The sequence below is a fragment of the Phalacrocorax carbo genome, chromosome 5, assembly GCF_963921805.1.
Source record: "Phalacrocorax carbo chromosome 5, bPhaCar2.1, whole genome shotgun sequence".
NCBI lineage: Eukaryota > Metazoa > Chordata > Aves > Suliformes > Phalacrocoracidae > Phalacrocorax > Phalacrocorax carbo.
In genome coordinates, this window is record NC_087517.1 from 40,841,876 (window position 1) to 40,861,948 (window position 20,073).

Here is a 20,073-nt window from a genome sequence, read left to right on the forward strand (position 1 = left end):
GGAAGTACCCAAAGGGTAATTTGTTCGAGTTCACCACTGTAAAACCAAAATAACTCAACGTCAGTTGGCTCTCAGAGCACCTGCACTCAACTCCCCAAGCACCATACTGTTCCAGTTTGAGAACATGAGAACTCTATTAAGCCATTATACCTTTTTGCTTTTTAATTCCTTTACTTAAGAATCCCTGCAGATGACACAGGAGGCTGTGCAACTACATGGCCACTCCTGGACAAAGTGACCAGAGCAGACAGAATTCCCAGTGACAATGCAAATGTGCATATAGGCAGAGGGGAGAGGAGTGAAAGGCCAAATTCTTTCTCCTCCCAATAAATCTTCTGTTGGTTTATTCCTCTGGTTGAAGAACTAGGGCTTTTCCAGGCTGAGGGGAAAATCAGTGGTTCCGATCACAGGGAAGAAAAGCAGAATCTCCTTCTGTGACCATGAAGCTGACTAAAGAAACCCTCAGGGGAGCTCTGAACTGTAATTTCATCCAATGCAGGTCTTTGGAGACATGACTCATCACATGTACTGCAGTGGTGGCTATGGCTCACAACATCATGCAGGGGTTGTAGCCTCCAGGGCAAAAAGACTCTCCCCATGGACAAAGAACACTCAAACTCTGAGACCTTCCCTTGGGATGTTCTTTCAGGTTTTTACTTCAGTAAGAATGAATGCACATATGCTTCCCAAGTGTACCGAGTTACCTCTGTGAGAAATGAAAGCTTAGGGAATGATGCAAGACAGAAGTGGTAAGAGAAGAGGATGAAGTCCATGAGTGAACGATCTGCGAGAGTGCTGGAAACATGCTTGCAGGAGGATGTGCCCTTATGCGTCCTTCTGCTTCAGAGACATCAGCTCTTTGTGCCACAGGCAGCAGCACTGCAATGCAAGGGAGGGAGCCATGAACAGAGAAAACTGTCCTGTGGACCAGCTGCTGCACAGGGCCACACCAGGGGTGCGGGGGGCTCTCTCCAGATCTAATGCACTGGGAGGATGAGGAGAAATGGCCAGCCTTATAGTTAACGTTTCACTAGTTGCTTGGTCAAAATAACAGGTCCACACACCAGAAACCTAACAGCACCATAAAACACCAACAGCTGTCTGCTCATTAACACGCTTGGCTTTTCAACACAGGGGTAGCTGGAGCAAATCTGACAGGGCAGAATATTTACCCCCTTGAAGTCCGTGCCAGGCAAGAAAGAAAAAACTATTCTGCTGGCTACCAGGAAAACACCCAAAACAAAACACTAATCTTGCTGTGACTGTGCATGCTACAACTAAACCACAGCAGAGACTTCCAGAGGCACACAGGCAAACAGTGGTTTGGTGCCCTCAGGGCCCCAGAGGAGATATCACACCAGCACTGAGGGAAGAAGCATAACCAGATTAACTACCGTGCCAGAGAACTACACACAAAGCAGAATGAACTGAAGGAGATCTGCAAGGGGAACAGTGGGGTAATGCTGTGACTCACGAAAAGGCAGGACACTGAATTTGGTACTTTCCTCTTACAGAGTTTGCAGTGTCTTTAGTTACCAAACGTAGCTCAGGAGCAAGTTCAGACTGAGCAACAGATGGGCTTTCCTCATGGCTTGTGTAAGCTAATATTGACCAAATGTTTGACACGCTCTCCTTAGAGATCTCAGAGGTGCTGTGCGTACACTTTAGCTGCGATCTCTTATCTACAAACCAAGCCAGGCCAAGAACTGCTGAGTGTGCAGCCCCACGCTTCTATCTGCAAGCTGCAGGGCACTCTCAGACCAGTGCTGAGCAGCCTGATCTGCTTAAAGGTTAAGTGCATGCCTGCATGTCCTGTTAGACTGCACTTTGCTAAGGTCGCACGTACTAGCAAGGCGCTACAAAATACAAGTGTCACCATTTCTACCAGAACAGAGAGACAGGTGCAGTGCAGAACAGAGCAAGAAAAACCTTCGTGAAATGGGTACAACTGATTTTTGGCTCAAAGCCCCTGGCTGCTCATTTTCACAGTGCAGCCCTTCAAATCAAGCCCAAATTTTAGGATTCTCTGAAACCAGAATGAGTAGGAATCAAAGAACGTCACACACCCTTGCAGCACCAAGGAAGGTAAAAGTTAAAAGTCTATGACCAACTTAAACCACTGCTTTCCTCACAGATAGAGGAGCAGTTGCCTGAGGACTCAACAGTATTAGGCAACATGGTGCACAGTGGTGGATGATGCTGAAATGGCGTAAGCCACTTGTGCAAACTGGAACACCATTTGCTAAATGATAAAAAAAGGCTTTTGTTCAGCAGCCCATGGCACACCCCAGTGCAAGACTGCACATACTCTGCGTCACTCTGAATTCCTTCCAAAGCAATGGCAGGAGCCTAGAAATGTAAATTCCTCCACATTTCCTGTGTGCCTAATTTCAGGCACCTGAACAAGACATGGTTTTTAGAGAGATGTTCAGTCAGCATTTTTTTTAAAAAAATCAGAGCCCTCAGAAAAACTAAAATGGGCAGTAATATTTTTAGCGACTATGGAAACTGCAGGTGATGTGGCATCACCACAGTACTACTCTGCCACCAGCAAAGACATTAGACATTGGACACCAGAGTGAAATTTTTCACACTGAGGACAGTCACCTATTGGAATAATCTCCCCAGGGAAGTGATTGACTCGGCCATGTTGGACACCTTCAAGCGTCGTCTGGACAGGGTGCTGGGCCATCTTGTTTAGCCTCTGCTCTTCCTAGAAAGATTGGACTAGATGATCCCTGAGGTCCCTTCCAACCTGTGATTTCCACAATTTATTGATATCCCATTCCACACCCCCCACACCCCCATTAAAACGCATTTGCAAAACAGCCCCTCCTGGAAGCAGTTTTCCCTTGAGTGGTCCATAGTCATCAGTTAGCTTGGAAATACAAGGATTTGTCACACAGGACTCACTCCAGAGAGTTCAAAGGAGGACTGTGCTGCTGATTTTTTGGCTCAAAGCCCTTAGATATTAACTGCTTTTTTCTACACAGCAGCCTTGTTTCCAGGAACAAGCCCCCAAACCAAGTACAATTTTTGGGATACTCTGAAATCAGAGCAGTTAAGCACCAAAATCAAAGTATCTCAGCTTCCTGCAAATGAAGGAGAAGCACCACAGGCTGAAAACATTTGGGACAGGACTTTCCAAAGAGCTCATCGTTGGGGTTTTTTCCTCTTATGTTGATGTTCTGCAGGAACAGATTTCGGGAAGGGCAAGGAAATACAACTTCTGGCTTTAAAGCCATATTACCTCTGTTCAGAAGTGCAGTGTTACCAGCCAGCCCTTTACACTACTCATTTGCTCCTAAGGACACCTCTATCTACATCCGGTCTTAGCAAGCCTACAGGTCTAGGAATCCTTTCCCACCGCGCCCAGCAGCTGAGGGCTTTACTTGTGAGGCTCCCACATACATACCTATCTTGCCACAGGCTGCTTGGAGACTTCATACTGCCCCTTTTCCACCAGTTACTAACCCCTGTGATACCACTGACGCACAATGCTGAATCAGGATTAAAAGTTAGTCAGTAAAGAATTGTGGGCACAAGTAACGGACAGTGAAAGGCAGCTGCTACTGTTAAGTCCTGGCAGCCACCAATAACCCCATCTTAATTTCTCCCTGATACAGTAAAAGCTCACCAGCAGAGCCACGCACCCCTTCAATTCCACTCTCTTGCTCATCAAATAAGCCCAGCAACACATAGCTCTTCAGAGTACATATTCAAGCCCACTAATTTGGGATCCATTGTGCCCAGTTATGCTTAATTATGTGTAGTGCCTCCTTAATTAACACGCTTTCTCAAAATCCTTATTCTTGGGGCCAGGGTCTAACTTTCGGTCTGTGCAAACCCACTGAATCCCAAGGTTTGCAAGCGGGTATTACCTGACGCAACAACTGGCATGCCTGTTTCCAAGCAAACTTTGCTCAAGTGCCTTGCTTTATAAGATTAAGTGGATGATATAATTGCAAGTTTCATTAGTACATCCTTTAAGCCTTCCTCCAGATTATTAGCAATGTTAAGGCCTGATCTGATGCCAGGGTTTGCAACAAGACATTAAACAGCTACCAGCATCTAAATCCTCTGACATCTATCATTCTTTGCGCATTCAGCTAGTTTCCAATCTGCGTGGCAATGCTCCTGTCCTGTGATGTGAACCTGGACAGCTGACAGATGGACTAATTAGAGATCACACTATTTGTGGTAAGACTGATAACAAGGTCAAAGCAAGGTCACTGTGAAAAATGGATTTGCCTTTGCAAAGAACAACGGGTATTTCCGAGGCTGGGTACAACCATGCTTTTCAAATAAAAGTGTCAGCAAAGCTGCCAAAAAACTCCAACAAACCAGCTTCCAAATCAGGAGGCCTAAAGACAGACTGTAAGGATAAGGAAACAGCAGAGGCAAAATGCACTTGTGACAACAGCTATATCACAAGCGTGCTGTTCTGTATGCAATGGAAACACACATTTTCCAAAAGATTAAAATTGGATTAAGTTAAAAATTAACTGTAGTCATCAGCACACAATGGAAAGATAAACCCTCAGTCATGTGGATTTAGAAACAAAGTTTGTTCTTTGTTCCATAATAAATGGAAGATTGGCTTCAGAGCTGGTTGACTTGAAGAAGTAGAAAGAATCAGCACCAAGAGCGTATATCCTGACAGATACTGCATGCAGAACATGAAGCCAGTATCAACAGAGCAGTGATCACCAGTACTGAAGAAGAAAGCTCATCATTCTTCTCCCATATAAAAATAGGACCAGCTAGCTTATGTAGGGACAGACATCCTTCCACAGAGCCTGCAATACTGGGCTGAAAGACCCAAATACATGTCTAGGTCAAGTATAGATGAGTGTAGGTAACCAAACAGCTGTCTAACTTTCAGAACATGGGGCAAGATGTTCTTCGGAAGGTATTTGATGGTCTTGACTGCATAATATTAGAAAAGAGCTTGTTATTCCACATCTGAGGACACCACTGAAAAATCGCCCAATGAAACCCCACCAAAACAGAGGTAAAGCACAAGTTCAACTTGTGCAGAGGGTACCACTTGGAAGACAACCAACTAGACCAAAAACCTGCTCAGTGTTATAAAGACAACCAAAGCAAAGCTTTTTTTATCTCCAAACAATATAGTATTTGGATATACAAAGCTGACTGATTCTGCTATCAAATACTAAAAAGTCCTCGGCCAAGCACATACCTCAATGGCAGACCACTTCAAAGCCCCAGGCGGCTTCAGCAAAAGCCCATCAGACTTGGTTGACACGTGCTAAAGACCACAGAAGCCTAGCAAAATGGAAGACATCACTAAGTTACTGAGATAAGAGAACTTAAGAGCAGCAACAGAAAAAAACATAAACTAAGGTTATTACAGGGTAATAAAACACCTACTTATAGCCCAGTTTGCTCAGATTTAGTAACTGAGCTGCAAGCAATGGTTTTATCCCCCATAGCCGGGACATGCATACATGCTCCTTCCCACATGGATTTTCTGTTACCTAAACAAGCACAGAGTTCTTAGTCCAGGCACTTAACCTGTTCTTTCTGTTACACCTAGTTGCATATTTCTGTGAAATATCTACAGGTATGATCATTTCTATAGGATTTATCCACCAGCATAACCTGGCTGAAATCAACCAACAGTTCTGGAAGCTATGAGGAAGGACAAACAACCCCACAGACTCAATTTCTAGAAGCAAATAACAATCTGAGAGAGTACTCTAATAACATAGAGTCACTACACTGCTATTTAATAGGTTTCTAGGGTGTCTATCCATCACCAAGTCACCTGGGTGTTATTACAAAATCAGCTAATTAAAGCCACACCCTGAGATCTAAACGAGTATAGGGAGTGTTGATGAGTAATGCCAAGTTACACAAGGCCTGTCAGCCTCCTATAGCTGGGAACTTGCTTGCTGTAGAAGAAAAATATGTGTTGTAATAATCTCATACAAGCACTGCAGTGATGGAGGAGCACAGACAGAAGCAGAGAAGGGGTTGCTCACCTACAGACTGTTTTTGAAAGGTTGTTTATTTATTAAAATAATTAAAAGTTAAAGAACTCTTTTCCCTCTTCAGGTCATTGATAAAAGACGGATGTCCCAAAAAAGGGTTTGATTCTCTGCCTTATGCAATGGAGATGGGTAATCTTCACTGAATGGGTGAGAGAGGGTGGCTGAACCTGGGGCTCAGTAATCAGCCTGGGAGAGAGTGCTCACCCTTCCTTTCCCTAATGGCTAGCACCCTGGCACCCTTCCTGAGATAAAATTGTCTGGTCCTTCATGAAGGCTCCTGATATGATTTGCTGAGCTGAAGCCAGTGCAGTGCACATGAGGAGGCCTTCTTACAAGGCATGCTCTGAGTTTATGGCCCGTATTTCAAAATCTGAACATGCCTGAGCACAAGGCACGCAGCATGTACATGGGAAAGCTGGGTAGCAGGTGCGGGACACATGCTGGGGGAAGACAGCAGCTCCCTGGGAGTTGCTGTAAGATGTGCTGCCATTTACTTGGGCCTCAGCTGCAGACCTAGAGTTTGCAATTACCTGTTTGCCTGCCACCAGGATGCCCTCACTAGCGGTTGCATGATGTGCCCTTATCTTGGGACTTGCCCTTGATACACATAGAGATCTTTAGCTATGATATGCCCATCCTGGGATGACCGAATGGGCAAGACCCCACTCTAGATTTATACCTCAGAGAGGACTTATCTAACAGCATGCTGCAGTTTTATTTTTCAAACAGAAATGACAGCAAGACAAACTCCAGAGTTGATATTGTGACTTTGCCATCACATGGACGCCTTCTTGGGTATGGAACAGAGAAAGAAAAGTTAAACTCAAGTACTGTTGGATGGACTTGCACTAAGGGCATAGCAAGTCCAGCACCTTCTGGATAGCCACAGATAGTCACACCCAAAACACGCCATGCTTGGTGGGTATATGGTGATCCACCATGCACGACCTTCTCAGCAGGTCAGACAGGTGCTGGTTGTACTGGTCCTACTATGTGTGCACTGCAAAGCTGAAAAGCAAGTTGTCTGGAGCCATTAGTCCAGGACCTCTGGATGTCTGGCAGACCTGACAGATGCCCCTGACTTTTAGCAAAGTTGTTTGGTGACTATATTCTAGCCTCCTTGGTCCGAAGTCCCAAATTACTTGCTGGGTTTTGCAGCTATCAAGCTGCAGAACCGGCCAGAATTCTAGTCACCTCCAGTCTGGATGTCTGGAAATCTCAAGCAAGTGACCTTGTTTGTTTCTTCTTGGTTTTTTGATTGCCCAAACAAAATTTCTGTCTGGAAAAACTTTTAAATTATAAAAAAAGCCCCACCCAAACCCTAGACGTGTGTCCTTTTGGATGCCATTACAACTACCACAATAAGAAATATGTTCTGTAAGGAATTGATAGCCACAAAATGCAGCTGGACCAGTAGTAAGAGAGGAGCACAGGACAGACACTGTGCCTATGCATGAAGATTAATACCTTTCAGCAGGAAGTTACAGCCTGTCTACAAAGGGCACTGAAGAGCTTTATTATTTATGGATAGTATCATTATTTAGAGTCCAAAGATCTGCCCTTTTTCTTCAGCTTGTTTCAGCAGACATCAAAGGAGAATTCATCAGTGTCTTCCTCTCCATTGCCAGAAGGTTGTAGTAATAATAATGATTGGGGCTCTTTCCATTCAAAATGCTTATAAAAACCATTCTCTAATTACTTAATAACGAGACATTTGATGATGCACTGAAGGAACATTCATTGCCTCCAAGAAAACAGAAGTAGCACCAGAGGTCTGCTTGAGGAAAAAATACCATGAAAGAGCGCACTCTCTGTAGACACTAATTTACACAACCCCTTGAAAGGAGCTAGCTGATGCCTTCTTTTCCAAAACTAGTTTCAAGACAGACTATAATATACATACACATATACAAGTATCTCACTAGAAATGGGTGAACAAGCCTCTGCTTCTGCCATTCTGATAATCAAAGACAGCAGTAAGGACTTCTGAGGGGAAATGGGATTGTGATATTTATCTGGGATATAACTTCTTCCTAGAAGTTAAACCAGAGGATAAATGTGGAGATAATATCCAGTGTCAGTCAGATGACATAGCAAGGCATTAATCTTCTCACCAGTGCAGGATTTTTAACTTGTATGAAGAAACCTAGAGCGTGCAAATAACATAACATGTAATAGCAGAAATCATCAACCAACAGATCAACCATCTCCCATAGGGAAAATCTCTCCTCTCAGCACAAGAACAGCAATATTGAGGAGTCTGAGATATCTCAGCACTGGCTTGTATGACTACTCCAGCTATTGTAGAACAAACATTTTTTCTCCTGCGTTTACATGAAGCCAGTTAGGCCCAGATTAATTTGGAAAAAGGCTGGGCTAGCAATGGAATAAAATATTGAAAGCCATTCTGAGTTGCATGACTATTTTCACATTGCTTTGTACACAGGTTGCCCAAGAATGCATCAATTTGAGAAAGGCAAGAGCCTTAGGGCTCCATTAATGTAAAACACTGTGTTCCTACATCACTGGTATTTACAGAGACTTGCTCAGTCCCATATATTAATGCCACTTTGATGCAATTTCTTACAAGTGGCATCCAAATGGATGGTTTTTGACAATGAAGTATCTTAAATTTCATGGAAAAGTTGATTAAAATCTTAATTTTTAAAAAATCCTTATCAAACATTGGTTAAACAATGTTTTGGGAGGGGAGATAAATTTTGACAAAAACCACTCATGCACGTGAGAAGGTGGAATAATTCCCCCAACATACACTCTGGGGCGAGAGCACAGGTAGTTTCAACAGCACCTTTCCTTGAATATTTAAAAGTCCCTATAATTCCCTTGAATTTTAGAGGCATGCATAGCTGTGGCTGCAATACTTAGAGTTAAGTATGTTCGGTCCCCTGAAAATTAGGTAATTTGGGGGCCTCTGCCTTCACTTGGTAGTAAGGTAGCTTGGCAACACTACATTCAGGTGCTTTCTTGTGGCAGAGGGATTCATAGACTGTTTCCATGCAATTTAGGTGCACTGAGTCACTCTCCTATCACCCTCCTCCCTGCTGCTAAAGAGTGACCCAAGCTGGGACTCCCACCACGGCATGGGTAGCTCAGCCACGATCAATAACACAGATGTGACATCTCCTTCTGCTCTGAGCTGGGCAAGAACAATGCCAATCCAGCCACGGTGAGAGACATGATATATCAGCTAAATACGGACACATTTCCACTGCAGGAGTATGGGCAGGGCCGGCATATCTGCCTGCAAAATCCTCAGAAGAAACCATCTTAAAATTCATAGTCCTTAAATATCCCAAAGCCCCACTTGTACAATCATGTATACACATGCTTAACTCCACTGAGAACTTTAATGTGGAGCAGCTACCCACATAGGGGAAGAAAAGCCTGTGATGGCATCCTTGCAGGACTGGTGCTCTGACTGTGGAGCCAGAGGCCTCTCCTTGATAGCAGGAAGGCACTTTGCATGTTGTGGATGCAATGCAAAGCACCACAGAAGTGAAACCTTAATATAAACATTAGATAGAACTATCTCATTATTCAAATCTTTGGAAAGCTGTGGAGTCAGGCATCTTCTCCTTTTTACATGAGAAAATGTGAAAACCCCGCACTGCCTTCTTCCTTTGCCCTGGAGTGGAAGTCGGGGACTTCCAGACAAGACTCTCTTCCATGCATTGGCTTTGAGCCTTTTTCTTTTCCTCATTTTCTGGGACGCACAACAAGCGTTGCATGCACTTTTTTTTTTTTCACAGACAACAATCAACAGCTGTAAAACCAATTTCAAATGCAGCCTGGATCAAGTTTCAAAAACCCCTCATGTTTTTCTCTGTGTGTACATATGTGTGTGCATAATTGAATACGCTGCAGCTACAGAACTGTATTTATAGGACTACATTTCATTTTTTCTTTTTTAAACTCCAAGGCAGTTATCTATGGCTGAGCATGTCACCAGACAACGTCAATTGTAGCAATTGCACAAATCAGCCTCCAGCCTCTTGCCTTAACAAGCTATGCCACCCAGTGATCTTCAGCATGACACTCCTTGCGTTTTATTGCTGGCTGGAAGGATTTGTTTTGAGTCTCTTTCAGTGCCAGAGGTCTTTATTGCTAAATAGCCCCGGCTGTTGAGTAATACATGAATTTAGTGTACTCATGCTGGAATGCCCGCTTGGAAGGTAGTGGAAATTCAACTTAAAACTGCAGTCAGCTCTTTTTTTTTTTTTTTGCTGTTTCTCATTCTGTCTCTGAGTTTTCTCTTTGCTGTTCGTAAACTACTTCCTGAGCTGCTTCCCATGCTGTTACAGCTCCTTATGAAGCAGACGATCACCTCAGTCCTGCTCAGGCACATGAAAGAGATGATCTGGAGGAGGGAGGAGCAGCAGCAAGTCTCATAAAAGCAACATCCTACTTGTGCTGCTTTGACAAGACATGAAATAGTCCCATTCTTCCTGACCATCTTATTAATAATCAAAATCCATCCACAGAACAAAGGATTGCTGGTAACGTTTCAGCTGTCTGTCTGGCAAGACGCATGTGGGGAGGACATGGAAGAATCTTATGAAGAAGAGCACCAAAGCCCATGTGGGACTGTTTCATACCTGGAAGAGGTCAAGGAAGGTTTCTGGGGGCCAGGCTTTGGAGAGGGAATAGAAATCATGCTTTTGAACATTCTGCATCAAAGCTCAACCACTGTTGCCTCTGGTACTTTTTGCTAGGAAACAAAAAGCTTCTGTGACAGCTACCAGCAGTTACAAGAGAGGAACTATGTTACTACTGGGGAAAAAGTTCTAAGTCTGTAAATATGTATCTGAATTTTTAAACAAGTCCGTCTGGCTCTTTTCACAGAGCTTTTCAGCAAGCGCTCTACACTTCCAGCATGAGCACTGACAGTTTACTGGGAGCAAATCCTGTGTTTTATTCTGAAGAACAGTTGAGGTTTGGTGCTCTCAGGTATTTCATTTTTCCCTAATGTTCCTGATTCTGGGATCTGGGGTATAAATGAGAGTACTGTTTTTCCTTAAAGCAAAAGATCCATTTTCAGCTCACAACTGCAAGAAATGCTGAAACACGTAAACTCGAAAAAGACACAGACATCAGAAAGACCACATAATGCAAAGATGTCACAATTTTTGAATGACTTGGGGTAGCGAAACTGAACTTGTCGTTGTCCCTCTGCTGCACATGTGAAATTTGATGCTAAGAGTTATGCTCCCATCCTCAGTGAAGCAGACTAAGTAGCTACCTATCCAGTTAATGCTCCAAATTTGACCACTGAACATTGCAATAAGCTGCTCTCAGACAAGTTACAGATTCAGTGTTATTTGCAGAAATAACAACCAGCAATTTGGCATCCTCTGAGAACACTGTTATTTTCTAATGGGCTGTTCATGGTGACCCGAAACAGACAAAATTAACCTAATAAGGTATTCACTATGTATCATTTACCAGCTTGTGCAAGTGTCAGTCCAGAATGCAAGACCACATCTGACCTTTTAATAAATAGACACATTTTTCTAACAGCTGCTTTCTATCAGGCTCTGTTGTAAAGCAGCTTAGCTTTTATCTTGGTGGCTGATCAAAATATCCCTCCTCCCCTCTAGCACTGAGCATCCTGCTCCATTAATGCTCCATAACTCTTATCACATCTCGTAAGCCCTGTTCCTGGGATGAAGAGCAGAAGGAGCATTGTGTCTTCTGGGGCCTCCTAGAACACCTCTATTGCATGTGCAGGCTACCAGAAAATAAAAGAAAAAAAAAAACAAACCAAACCATCAAGCACAGAAACAGCGGCCTAGTGTTGTGAGGTGATGGTAGGCGATGGGTTATCTCTGGCGGGTCAGAGTGTGTTGGGATGTCCCATCCATTATCGAGGCGAGTCTGCTCTACGTCAAAGCCAATGGATCAATGTGAAAATGAGACATTGCCCAGGTCAGTGCCCTGACTCTCGTACACTGACGCAAACAATGGTAGCTGTTAAAATGTCACTGCCCCTCCAAGTTACCACCCCTAGCAGGGAATAGCAGAAGCAACTGTATCTGCGCCAGCGCCGCAGCATACCTGTGGCACCCACCTCTGCTGGCAGCCCATATACAGTAGCCAGCCTGCAAATTAGGAGCTAGGATGTTCCCTGCTGCAAGGTAGTCACCCTTGGTGGCTGCTCTTGTCAGCAGCCAGGACCCTTGCCCTCTGATCTGCCAGGGCTTCTGTCGTGCAGTTAGTTAGGTGCAATTAATTCAAGTCTTAGCTATATGCCTCAAGACCATTAAAGTTAATTTCAACAGGCAAAAGGGGTTTACAAATTGACAGTGGCAAACCAGTTACCTGTGAAAGAAGTGTCATCATACTGCATCAGACACTGATTCCTGAGTTGGTGCAGTGAAGCATGAAGCTATAACCTAAGTTTGCAATTACCCAGCAGCCCTGAAAATATCAGGGCCCATTCTCAGCTACCACCAGTGACAGGTTAGGTATGGAAATCAGGCAAAGGGTTCCCAGTGAATGGTAATTAGCTCTATCTGTGGCACACTAATGACCAACTCACATAGGCTGGGGGATTTTTCAATATGGAAGTTCCTTTCCTTTGGGGTACAGCGTCCTCTGGCTTGAATCAATGATCATTTGTTACATTAATTCAGAGACAGAAATCTGCTACACTGCATTCATGCTCTTTAATTGTCCAGCCCGAGAAATCAATGCTTTTATTGAATTAGTCAGTTGCCACAACAAGTTTTCTCTGATTTCTAAGGCTCCCATGAATCAATAGGAGTCTGTCATTGCCTCTAAGTGGAGCAAAGTCAGACCCCAAGTCACGCTGGTGGATGAAAACACAAACATCCTGCAGAATTCTCTGCATTAGGTGTATATGAGACTACTTCGCAATCTGCCGAAAGACTACCTCCAATCACTGCCTCTCCTGCCTCACCAATTGCCCTCATCAGCTCATAACTCCACACCTGCCTTACCAATTCTCATGTCTCACACTTGATGTCTTCTGTCTTCCTGCCTCCTTATCAGCTTTGTCTGTGCCATAGGCAAGATCTGCTGCTGCTGCCTCCATATTGTCTTAGGTGCAGGTGTCTATGCCAGAAACACCTTTCCCTACACAAGACTGCATCTGATAAACCTAAATGCCTCTCCAGGACTCCCTTCCCTACGCTGTTGGCAATAAGTCACCTTTAATCAAAGTGCTGGTCCAAATATTTTGGGGGTTTTTTTGTGTTTTGGGTTTTTTTTTCCCACAAAGGTAATTTTGCTGTTGTTGTTTTCCAGCCTTCCCATAAAACTGGCCATTTTTTATCAGCACAGCTGGCTGGGAAGCATGACTCATACATAAATTACCCCTTTTACTGCATTCCTTCCCTTTGTCAGCCCTTCTGCTGTCAGCTACATGGGACAGGACCATTATTCTTCAGTGTTTAGCAAACACTCTGCACATAGTGGGGGATACTGTAAATAAATGAAAATAAGACCTGAAATCAAATGAAAGCTGACTGACAGGACTTTTGTGAAACCACCTGAGCTTTGCAGGTTTTTAATCAGCTGTGCTGCATTGTTACATGGCACTTACAATGGCTCTGCCTTACTTCTGTAGCATTAGATAGGATCGCAAGGGGATGGCAATGGAAATCAAGTCTTTAGCTCTTTTACCTGTGGCTCACTTCAGCTGATTAAGAACGATCTGTGCCTTATAGGCTGAGATGAATCACGTAACTTGTCACTGGCACAGAATGATGGATGGCCCAGCATTTATTGCTTAATGAGAATTTCTTCCTGGAAAATCAGGGGAAGTGATAGAAATTAATGCTAAGGAATGCCAGGTTGCAGGAGATGTCAAAGTAGAAAACTGATGGGGGAAATTTCAAAAGACAAGTTGGTCCATAGATAGTGATTGCAGAAGTTCATAAAAATCCTTGTAAACACATTTTCTTCATGTTGTAAAGAAGAGAACAAGGGGGAAGGGCAAGTATTGCAAAGATGAGTAAGTGATAATCTGAGCACAAATGAAAATCAGGGGAAAACAGTAAATTAAGCTCAGGGGGCTATAGTATTTCATCTACCAGGTGAAAGTAAAAGAAATAAGTATGACACCATGAAAATAAAATTGGTGCATTTCATGACACAGCTCCAACTAGGACATCAAACTAGTGTGAATAATATTACATGGTATTATTTGTAGGAGAAATAGCAATTTTTTCACAATGTCACCGATGAGAGGCTTGTGGCTGCACATGTGTTTGAAATGGTTATTGTTTGGACTGGATATGAATATATATTGAATATATCACATATTTGTTATATATCACACATTAGTTCACATATGTTCAAAAATTGAAAATGGCCTTATTCTGGAGAATTAATTTCTCCAGAAATTCTCACTGAATTTCTCCAGTGATATTGTTCGGGTATTTTTTTCTTTTTTTTTTCAAAAAAACCCCAAACCTACAAACAAATAAAAACAAACAAAAAAAAACCCACCAAGAGTCTCAACATCCCCAGAAAAACAATCCAAACCACTAATTATTGCAAGATCTGCAGTGGAATCATGCAATCAGCAAAAGCCAGCTGCAAACCAAGTAACAACAACTCTTTGCACAGAGGAGAACATAAATACTGATACCACTGAAAAGGTGAAACCAGAAGATGGGGAAGGACTGGAAGGAGTTAATCTAGTGGTGGCTGCTTCAGATGAGCACAGATCAGCAGCTTTGAGGCATCTTGTTGAGCGTGGCCCCTTCTGCCCAACTCAGAATGGTAGATTGGCCGGCAGGGAAGAAAACCAGTAGAGCATCTTTTATTGAGCATCTTTCAAGTTGGGCTGTTTTCAGAGCGAAATGCATATATAGCTACTACTGATGGGGTGAATCCAGCAAGAGCCAGGCAATGCGCGCACAGCAGCACGACAGCAGGGAGAGCAGCAGCTGATGCTCCTGGTGCCAGTGAGGCACTGAAGGTGGAGAGAGCCCACCCTACTCCAAGTCCTGCTCATGCCACCCCTGAACACAGAGAGGGTTGCTGGGGCAAACACCAGCAGACCCAGGCACAGCCTCCGACCCGTACCAGCTGGGAAGAACCAGCCACAGCCCCATGTTAAGACAAGCCTGGCATAACATGGAAAATTCTCTATGGATTAAACTGGGGAGGCTAAATCTACTCCCTACTATAACCCCAGCTTATTTCTCTTGTGCAAGGGTAGAAGCTGCTCCAGTTGTCACACTGGAGGACTGCAATGGAGCTGGAGATAGGACTTCAAATGCTGGACTTCCCACAGCCTTGTTGTTTATCCCTGCTTCTTTGGGAATACAAGGAACCCAGAAATTTAGCATTCAGGGTCTTCCTTACGCCCAAGAGGCTTAGAATAGGATCTGTTTAGCGTAAAATGTCTCTGAAGAAAAGAGCTGTCCTCTTTCCAGATGGGATGATGCTGATGATCCAGTAAAATTAGGAACAGTGGATCAGTAAAGGAGGATTTCAGCAGAGAAATGTCAAAACTGAAAAAAAAGGACAGGATGTGAAGAGTTAACCATCCTTTCCCCAAACTGTAACATTAGACCTGAGTCTCTAACATTAAGCCAGGAGTGAAAAACATTTGACATGATTCAATCATGTATTCTTAACTCCTAGCCTTAGCGTGCTCCTTGCTGTGGTTTACGGCATCAGTGGGATTTGATGCTGCTTAACACTGGGATTTTGGCCCCTTGCAGGAGTTAATCTATAAATGAAGAATTCCCCATGTTCTGTTTAAATTATGTGTATCTGACCTATCATGATTAAACTGTTCTTGCCTGGAGAAATTGTTCCTTCCCCATGTGTTTGTTATAATGCTGGTGTATGTTGTTGGGCACAAGACAAATTGAATGGACGTGACCAGACCCAAGCAAGTCTTTTTCCAGGTTCTGACAAGGTATGTATTTATGTGAAAAACAGTGTAAATAGAAAAAAAACCCAACAAACATACTCTCCAGAAATAGCTAAATGTCAGCAAAACTGTATGTTTTGGGAATTCTGTCCCCAGCATGTTTGCTTCATTTCAACTACATTAAATTAGTCAATAAAACACAGCAAAATAAACTGAAGTGTTATCCTGTCCTTATTAGTCACCCAAGTCCTATAAGACAATGGGATGAGGCCATGATTATGTGATTAATGATATTATCATTAATTAAAAACCAGGGCTGGAGAAAACATTAGTTAGGTAAACTGAAGAACATGGTTGAAGTCTGTAGTTGTGTTTTGCAGGAAGTCCCATTAAGTTCCCTCTGGCCCTGCTGCCTTGGCCTGAGTCCCAGGCTCAGTTTTTACCACTGAACTCATATGGGGCCAAAATTGCCGCCCACATGCATCTGTTAATTTAGTCCAGGAAAACAGCTCTACCTGTTGGCTATCATTTGACTGCCTGCTCCTACAGCACAGTGGTGGGTGCTGGGGGAACTCGAACCTGAACTCTGTGAAAGGACTACTGCTGCTCTCCAAGCCTGACTGAGGGCTGACATGTACACTTCCTGTGAGCTGATCCATGTCAAAATAAAACTTGATGATAATGGCTGCTTTCTGAGAACCCTGCTTTCCACTCTGTCCCCCCTTCTTGTTCCTCCTTGCCGCTGGAATTACGAGTGCCTATGCCCACAAAATGCGATCTACAACAGCCTGTGAATACACAGAGGGTTAAAATCCCAACAGCAATCAGGTGCTAGGAAAGCAAATAATCTTTAAAAGAACATTATAATGCTTCCCCTGGCCCAAATCTCCACACAATTACAGCATGACTGATAGCTCCTGTGACTCCAGAACAAGAGCCACTTTGAGTCACAGAGTCACAGTTTCAACACCTGAAATGTACAGACACAACCAAAAGCTAGTGTGGAGGAAAGGTGCTCTACTGCAAAGCCAACACTAAGCTTGCTCTCACCCCAGAGGGGTCAGTCTCAGCCACCTTCTTCATTGCTGATCTGCAGGAATCAACAGGCAAGTCAGGACAGAGCTTACACCCATGAGCATCGCGACTGCAGCTGCAGGGTAATTAGTACCTGCCCCAGCTCTGCCTGATGAGGGGTGGTACTTGTCATTCCCATCCTGAAGGCTCCCTGCCTCTTACAGGTGGATTTGCCACGTGAACACAGGCCTAGGAATAATGTAACTCAGCCCTGCCCGGGGCTTTTCATCAATAGATTTCAACTGCACTGCAAATGCAGACACGTTGCTCTCTGTTTGCATGCAGGGAAACACAAACACCTGTCACTTAATTGGCACAGGATTATCACGCAGGAAGCAGAACTTGCATTTCCCAAGCCTGGAGCTGGGCAAAGCCTGCTCAGAAGTATTCCTGGGGACCCTGGTTAATGGAACAGTAGCTACATGACTAAGTCCTCTTTTTCTGAAAAATACTACCTGGAAAATGTTGTTTTTTCTAGAACCTGGAAATGTTTATTTTAAGGCCTCCTGATCAATTCCAAATACCTGTTTATTAATGAAAAGCTGAAAAACTTTGAGGTGAAAAATAAAAAGGTTTGGTTGAATGATGTTTTCTGGGGAACAAACCCCTTACTTTTCTAGTCATTCCTAGCCATAAAACTTCAATGAGATTATTTTGAAAAGCCAGAATTTGTCCTATTTCAACTAGAGACACTGAGCAAGGAAGGTCAGAACAGAAAGACGGCATCACAGCTGATTATGAATGCAGGTCATACAGGATAATAGCCTTTCAGAAAGCACAAGAAACTCCTGGGGAATCCAAAGCCACTGAGTTTTGAACACAGAAAAGAAACAACATTTATTTTCATTTTTCTTCATTAAAATGTTATCCATGTTTCTAAGGCCAAAATACAGTGACCTGGTCTAGCTTCTTGGGAGGGGAAAAAAAAAAGTGATTTATGAAAAAATGTTTCACTCTCTCTTTCCTTCTGTTTTTGTTGTTGTTAAAATTAAACCATGTGTAAAATCAGCAAAATCTGAAAATGGATTATTTGCTGCAACTAAGAACATCTTCTATTAGATTAAAAATATCTGCCAGTTTGAGACTGCTCCCAGCCTTCATTGGCTGTGGCACTTACGGCTGAACGATGCTGGACATGCCTCTTCATACAACTCTGTGTCTGTTTCCATCCTCCTATTTAGCCATGATTTCTATTCAAATCACAATATCTTGTGGCAAGACCTGTTTTTAACCTATATCCTAGATCTTGTGGGTCCAGATCACAGTTAGCTCTAATGTAACACACGTAAATGACCACCTATGACTGTCTTTCCAGGAAAGCCTCCTTGTGCTATCTATCTGTGGCAAGTTACCATTTTTTCAGGCATGCTGCAAAATGGCAGCTCTGTCTGCATTTGCTGTCAGGTCTCCTATGAGGCAGTTAGTAATCTGAGAGTGTTTTAGGGGTCCCGTAGCGAGCTGGAAATGAACACAGATTCACAGTGTTAGCCCTTCCCTGTAAGCCAGCTCCTGGATTTTCGGCAGAAAGGTGAGCAGAGAGTTTGATAGAACTGAGTCATGGGGTTTGTGCCCAAACTCTTCAAAGCCAACATAGGCTTCCACTCAGGGAAATTACTTTTCCCTCCCCATCTCCAGAGCCTCTCTCTTCCCTAGACAAGTGTCTCAGGGACTTTCTGAACCAAAGATGACTAAGGCTGAACTGCTATACAGAATGCCTGCGTTCCTTCCTAATCTGTTGCAGGCTCTCTCACCAAGCTTCACCGATTTCCAGATGCTTCTTGACTCTTTGCAATAAGCCTTGACTCTGTTTGCATTGTGTACTAAGAACTCCTTGATGACAATCTGCTTTGCTTCTTGCTGTAAATCCCCCATGCTCTACAACAGATGACGCCTGGTGGACAGTAAAACTATGTTGCCTGTCCCTCCAGGCTCTTGCTGGGAGACACGAGAACACCCCACCCAGGGAGCATTTCATCATCTTCCAGATCCTGTCGGTGCAAATTCCAAATATCTAGGGAACCACAATGCATTAACATGCAAATTGAATCCTAAGCCGAGATTCATGTCACTGTCATCTTTATGTATTAGACTGTAGATCATGAAAGGAATTACGCTCCAGCTGGCTAATTAAGTAGACCTGAAGCAAACGAGGATAGCAGACAAGGGCTAGGGTCTGGGAGCCAGGGTTCAAGTACTGGCTGAGGCAGAATATTCTTGTGTGACGATGGGCAAGTTTTTTAGGGGCAGTTTTGAAATGCACAAATGATAACAGAAGGCCATCAATGGGACCTTGAGATGGACTCTCGTCCTTGGCGAAGTACAACACAGATTTCAACTTCCTCTGTCATAGAGAGCAGTAAGCTAAAATAAGGGGATTGTAAGATGAGACAACTTAAATAAAAGGCTTGAGAACAAAGCTTCTCCCTGCCCTCTGGGTACAGGCTGGGGTCTTCCCAAGGGTCTTTCCTAGCGCTTGACTCAGCCCAAACCTCAGTGCACTCAGGCAGCTACAGCTGGCTTTGCAGCATACTTCAGCCTCATCCGGGGAAACTGTAGCCAGAAGATGGGGAAACAAGCCCGATTCCCCATTTTAAAAACAAAGGTGCCATTTCTTACATAGGCATTTTGATGGTTCCACTCTGATCCCAGAAGGAAACCATCCCCATTTTAACTGTCCTAGCGCGCTCTAGTGGGAGACGGTTCCCTGCGCAGCTCGGCAGCACCCCTGCAAGGCTGCTCACCCAGCAGCAGCCTCGTCACCCAAGGACACAAAGTTATCCAGTGGAGGTGTACAAAGAGCTGGGGGTGAAGGGAGACGGCTATAAAACCAGTTCCACTGGGAATGGTTCAGTGATTTCAGTGGTCACATTAGAAAAAAGGTAAAACAGCCTGGTGTTATTTCAGGATAATGTTGTTTCTTCACAACTACACCAAAATAAATCCCCAAACCCCAAGACAACATCTCCCCTTTTTAATGGGAATTCTTCCTTTCACATGAATAGCTCAAGGAGGCATGTGAAGAAACTCGAAGTGGATGAGTTGTTTTTTTTTTTACTGCAAACCCCATAGTTGCAATTACAAAGAGACCTGTTCATCCACGCCCTTCAA